The 6,663-nt window shown below is 33.1% G+C and overlaps 1 pseudogene; it reads left to right on the top strand.

Moving 5' to 3' along the window:
- Positions 1-247: 247 nt before the first annotated feature.
- LOC111383458 lies at positions 248-5,620 on the top strand (annotated as a pseudogene).
- Positions 5,621-6,663: the final 1,043 nt, after the last annotated feature.

Here is a 6,663-nt window from a genome sequence, read left to right as displayed (position 1 = left end):
TTTAAAGGATATATAACTAAGAAAGGCCAACCTATAATCTTTGAAGAACTATTAAAATATAAAGAATATTTAAAGGTGTTCAAAAGATTGAAAAATATAGATATAGGACCTGATTGACAATTCCTTAAAAATATAAGATAAATCTTGCAAATAATTTCATTAAGGGCAATATAGTACTTTTGATAAGAAAGGCTATTGTGAAAAATAGGAAGAATCTACTGGCCATTTTTTAAGTTGTCCCGTTCAACCTCTATCTTGTCTACATTCTCGAACACAGTCATGTATCTGGTTTTGTAAAGGGATAATTTTTTTTTCCTTGTATGTAAAGAGATATTTTTTTTCCTTCTCTCACTTTTGTTGATTTATTTTTTTTATTTTTTATTTTTTATTTTTTAAGTGTTTGATGTTTCTCAAATTGTTTCTTAGCTATTTGGGGATGGTGTATCTGGTTTGGCCATTTGGGGATGGCTGAATTTTGGGGATGGTGTTATTAGTTTGAGCTAGTTTGGGGATGGCCGAATTTTGGGCTGCATATGTATATAGATTTATCAATTCCTTAATTTTTTTTTTAACCGTAAGGATAAAGATATATCTTTTTGGAATTAGGCATCATTGAGGGGGGATGTAGCTTTGATGATAAAGTCAGAAGCGCTCAAGCTGTACGATTCAAAGAGGCCATTGTCTATGACAGTGAAAATGGTGACTTAGTTGCAAGTAATGACTTTTCCTTCCTACATCTGCTTATATTACTTTATGGATTTGTTGCTTTGTCCATAAAAGTTTTAGGCATCGGATTTTTCTGCAATATTAAAACATGTGATCACAAGTTTAGAACACGAGATGAACATGATTTTCCCGAAGTACAATTAAATGAATTAGTTCTATATTTTCTTTCCCTCATTTTATGGTTTTTCTTCACAATACTGGCAAATTTTTGATGCCCATTTAATAGCTCGTAATTGAAAATGTAGTGTGTAGTATGAGGATTGTCTTTTAGATTCCAGAAATATAAGGTCATAAGCATTATCTTATATTCTAGATTGCCTTGTATCTCTAACCACTCCCTAGTCCCTATCATCTTCAAATGATGCAATTCCAGGACTGTTTACTCGGTAGCACTATAATAATTCTTTCCCTTTGTGCTAAAAAATAAACAATCCTTATGATTTGCAGGTTAACAATGATGGTTACTCAGACTGCAATATTTTCAATTGGCAGCATTTTTGCTTCAGAATTCTATACTTTGTTTTATGGAGTTGATGAGATTATGGAATAAGAGATGGAACTAAGACTGAATACAAGATTCTAACTCTTAAGTTATTTAAGGATGGGAGAGGCATCATAGGATTACTATATAATATTATTATTGATTTCTTAAGTTTCAGCCTCCCTTATTGAAAATTCTGGATTTGCCCCTAACACCTATTACAAGCGGAAATTGGAAAATCGTCCGCTTTTCTCATGCTACTTACGTTATATCAGGTAAAAATATACAGGTGAATCTATTTCATGTTTTGTTTCATAATTTTTTTTCCCCTTTTTTGAAAAAAAATCATTTTATTTTTCTGTTAATTGTTCAGAATGCTAATGAGGCTTGGAACATTCTTCATTTGTTTGAAGCTGTGAACTAATTATCTTTTTCTATTTTCAGCAAAAAATGTGGTGTGAAAAATTGATTTAGAAAGACAACATTTATTGGCAATTCTAATCTTTTGTGGATTTTTCTGCCCTACATATGTCAATTTTCTGAGTTTTGAAGATTCTTCATGAATTTTTATTTTATTTTATTATTAATTTTTTAAGTGCAACAAAACATTGTGAATACTTGTTAACTATTGATTTGATGAATTATTGTTGTTTATTTGGAAAATTGTGAGTGCTTTTAAATTGACGCTACCATTTTGTTTAAATAGGGGTTAAAGTTAAACTTTAAGCATGAGAAACTGATGTATAATTAAGTTATATTATACTTCATAACTAGACAGTAGATTATAGAATAGTATATTACGCTGCCATGTAAAGTGCATTTTTAAACTTCATAACAATATATTATAGACAATCAACAATTAAGGATTTTATCTGGTAGAAAGAATAAGAAAAAGACAACATTGCACTATTTCGTAGGAATATTTAGTTTACTTTACTGGATTTTATTTCATTATATCTAGTGGAATTGTATTGCATAGTTCTCGACTTTTAGCACTATTTGTCCAGACAAGTTTTTTATTTGGTGATGTGTGGGTCGGGGGTTCACATTGTTCAGTTCACTTTTTTTTTCCTCGTTTTGTTGAGAAAAGTAGTATATAAGTGTCATTCTTTGTTTCAAAATTCAACCTTCTCCTGATGCCATATGCAAGAAACAATAACCGATGTCAAAACTATTTGGCACAAAGTGGAAGAAAAATAGTTTAGCCAAAAGTATCAATATGCACTTGATTAAAAAATCTAGCTTCTGTTTTCTACAGAACCTCGTTCTTGTTTTATCAAAATTTCTTGGTTTCCCTCTATTTTTTTTTTTTTTTTTTAGTTTGAGCATTTCCATATTTTAAGTATTTGTTGGGTTTGTAACCCAAATTAGGGTGGATTTTTTTTTTTTTAGAAATAAATTGTTTCCTTATTTTCATGTGGGCAAAATTTGTTTCCTTGTATTTCACTTGATTTATATGAAAATATATTATTCATTATTCCACATTATTTCCATCTTTATGCTATGTCAAGTACCTATAAGTAGTGGTCTTCTCTTTCAGTTTTGTTCAAGCAAGAATTGTTGAGTTCTTGTATTTCTCTCCATATTTTCGATTAATAAGACATCGTGTTTTTGCGATTAACTCTTTTTGTTAATTTTTTTACTTTTAAATCTTGTTTCTTATTGCGATCTTCATTAGTTCATATTGCGTCATTAATCTTATTCACTACAATCCTTCTGGGTCCAAAAGTATTCTGTGAAGATTTTATATGACAAGCCAAATATAAAGGCATTGTGTATGCTTAATAAGCTGCCCTGTTAATATAATTGCTTTACAAATGAAGCATAGACAACTTAAGTGCTATCACTCAGGTAATTTTGTTTGGGAAGTGCAATGAATGAAATAATGAAACAATTCCAGCAAGGCCTCATTGAAGTTGAAACGGAAGCTGAAAATCTTCTGTTAGCTCGCCAACCAGTAAATGGAACAGCTATTGTTCTTGTAAAGAAATATTTTCACCTTCTCAAGGTTCTACTGATTTCTGGTAAATAATGAAACAATTCCAGCAAGGCCTCATTGAAGTTGAAACGGAAGTTGAAAATCTTCTGTTAGCTCGCCAGACGGTAAATGTAACAGCTATTGTTCTTGTAAAGAAATATTTTCACCTTCTCAAGGTTTTACTGATTTCTGGTAAATGCCATTGCAGCTTGTTGATAATGATAGAGTGAGACGGGGAACAGGGAAGTTTTGACGGCATTAAGAAAGAGAGCTCAAACAACAAAGACTAGTGTCCCATTGTGTTTCAAGTCAGTAATGTGGTATGTTGAATCTAGACCACTGGTGAAAGAGGTCTGTGCAACCTGTGGTGATCATGACTCAAAAGAGAAGATGTGGTTAATGTTCCTGGGAACTGATCTCTTCGCCAGCATTCCATTCCATTCCCTGCTGCTCATACATTTTAGAGAAAGGTATTTACATCTCTTTTGACAAAAGTTTGTTTAGTATCTTCCATACATTGTATTTTTAAGTGTATTTATTTAGATCTTGCAATTTCTCAACTAGGGACTTCAAAGCAACCCCCCATTCCCTTTCCAAACTTGGAACTATAAGGATAAGGGCTGGATATTTTATTAGAAAGCTTTAATGAATATTGCCGTGGACAACTGTAGCGGAAGGCTTATCTGTTTCATTCATAAATAAGTGCCATATCCTGCTTTCTGTTTTCAATTTGTAAAATTCTTAATTTCTACCTTAAGATTCCCCAAACTATTGTTCAGTTCCAGGAAATGATCATTCTGCATAGTATAACCATGTTTCGTATATATGTTTCTAGTGGATTTTTCCGTGCACAAGGCTCCACTTAACTTGGTCCTGTTTTGCCCCCTTTGAAATTTTAATGGTTAGAATAGTATTTTGAATGTGTGGTTAAAAAAAAACATAAGTTTTGGGATTATGTGTAATATTATTTTATTGGAGAATGTATGATTGATAAGAGAGAGAGAGAGAGAGAGAGAGAGAATTATAATTCAATGGGGGCCAAACAGGAGCTTGGAATGTTATATATACATTAATTGGTGGTTTAACTAACGGTTTCCCCTAAAAAAAATTTATACAGGCAGTTGCCTGCCCATGCTACCTTGCTAGAAGTTGGCTAACTGAGTGTCCTGTGGTGTTCCAGTACTTTTAAAATCTTGATACAATATTGCATCACATGCAAAAGTACTGAAGCAAGTAACACCATAAAGCTGTTCTATCCTTTTCTGATGGACTTATGAAGTGGACTGAAGTTACATAATTGAGACCTGGGCAGGAAGTTTCTTAATGTAAATTCAGACCAATTAATTACCACTTTTGTCCTCTTGTTCCCATTCTGCTTACAGTGATGTAATTTCTTTGTTTCAGGTTCTCTTATTACCAGTCTTGTAAAACTTGGGGAAACTGAAGAAATCTAGGACTATAAAGAAAATAGGGAAATGGAAGAAACTTACACTGGCATATCAGTTTTCATGTGCTATTGTAGCAATGTAACTTCGTGCTATTCTTTGCACTGTATGATTGTGGAGGAGAATGGACTTTAAGCTGATTTGATCATTCACGTTAAACTATATTTCTGCTCTGGGTGGAAACTTGATCTTGATTTGCTTATAACTGGTATACAATGTCATGCAGATCAAGCACATTTTGATTATGAATCTAAAAAATTTCAAAGCTTTGCAAAAGAAAAGTCGTTTTCGATTTCCCAAAAGGGCGTTCTTGCCGACAAGATCAGTCCAGGTGTACTCAGACGTCTGGTAATCTTAACTGACAAGCCAAAGTAAGTTATACTAGCTCAAGCAAACCTTTAATATCTCAATAAGAATGATAATTAACTTCTTTTCATTTTCTTGCTATACAGTTTGCATATTACATTTTTCTTTGTTAATTATTTCATTCAGGATTGAGGAGGAAGATTAATACATAGCAGAATAATTGGAATCTGCAGAAGGTTGGTTTATGTTAACTCCAATTTTCAATTCCAGGGATTTCTGGAATCTACAGAAGGTTGGCTGTATGTTAAATCTACTTTTCAGTACCGGTGATTTTTTCCTCTCCCTTTCTGCTGTTCTTTCTTAAATTAAGCATTGGAGCTATTTTAGCGTACATCCATGGATGGATGGAATTGTGAATCAGAGAAGTTTATCATTCTTCTTTGACCAAATATAGTAGCTTTATTATTGTAGTGTCGGAGAAAAAGGCTCCTTCCTGGAGCAAGAGAACTTCTGGAGACAAGGGGAAAGGCTGTCTGAGGAAATTTTTAGGACTCCCTATTGATTGTTTGCTCTTTTATCTCTTGTAATATGTTTGAATAACTACGGGCATGCCCATCTTTTCTTTGATAATTATCAAGTTATGCATTAATCTTCAGTGTTTTTAAGACCTTTAAATGATTTAAATTGGGTACCCTATAGCTGTACATTTAAGTTAGTTAAGCTCTTAGGCTATATTACTCCAATATTTCAGTTGTCATAATGACAGTCAGTGCTACATGTCATACGTTTTTAACCCTTTAGAAACTGACAATAACGAGAAACTTTTCTTCTGCGGATATTCCTTCTTGAAAATATGGTACTCTGAGAAATCTTTGGAATAACCTTATATCAACTTACTATCATGCAACTAAGCTCAGAGACTTAGATCCGAAGTTCAAAACATTTCTTTACCAAATATTGAGCATTAAAATTTGGATAAATTCTCATGTTGCCCGCATAGATTTATTCTATTTAAAAACACTACCCTACTCTGAATGTTTAGAAAACGAAATTAAAAGATGGAATTTTATGAATTATAATTCCATCCATCCTATTTTCCCTCCTCTCCTACTTATCCGTGAACACATGTTAAATTCTTATACTTTCCTTATCTTCAGTTTTTGTCGATGCAAGCCAAACATGAGTTGGGCACAAATTTTTCATGAACTCATCCGAGTCCCTTTCCCATGTTAACATTCTGTGGTGTTGCAAGAATCTGGTGTTCTATCTAAAACATTTTATGAGGCTAAGTTCAAAGGAAACTTGCTTATCTTCCTCTTTTTGCAAACTGTTATATCATACAGTTGTCAAATTGTTATTAGGATTCAATTTAAGTCTCTCATAAGATATAGGTCTTGGATTCGATACCTAGGGATGCGATGGAAATTTATGAGGGATAAGGTGGGTTTAGGCTCTTCCAGAACGGATAGTACGTATAAAATAACTGCTTGGGAAATAGGTCTGAGTTGTTTTATAGTTGCTCGTGTTCAAGTTGTTATATCATACATACTATCTGTGCTGGGAAAGCTTGAGCCATCTTACCCATTACATGTCCCTTGGGATTCGAATTTTGACCTCTGCATTATAAGAGATTTGAGCCTTTGTTTTATGGGCAGATTTGGCAGTGGGCTGTGCACTTGGTTGCAGTCCACTATTGCCGAGGCCCAAATACACTAAAAAAAAAAAGT

This window comes from Olea europaea, chromosome 3 (assembly GCF_002742605.1).
Source record: "Olea europaea var. sylvestris chromosome 3, O_europaea_v1, whole genome shotgun sequence".
NCBI classification, from domain to species: Eukaryota; Viridiplantae; Streptophyta; class Magnoliopsida; order Lamiales; family Oleaceae; genus Olea; species Olea europaea.
This window is presented reverse-complemented; position numbering and strand designations above follow the sequence as displayed.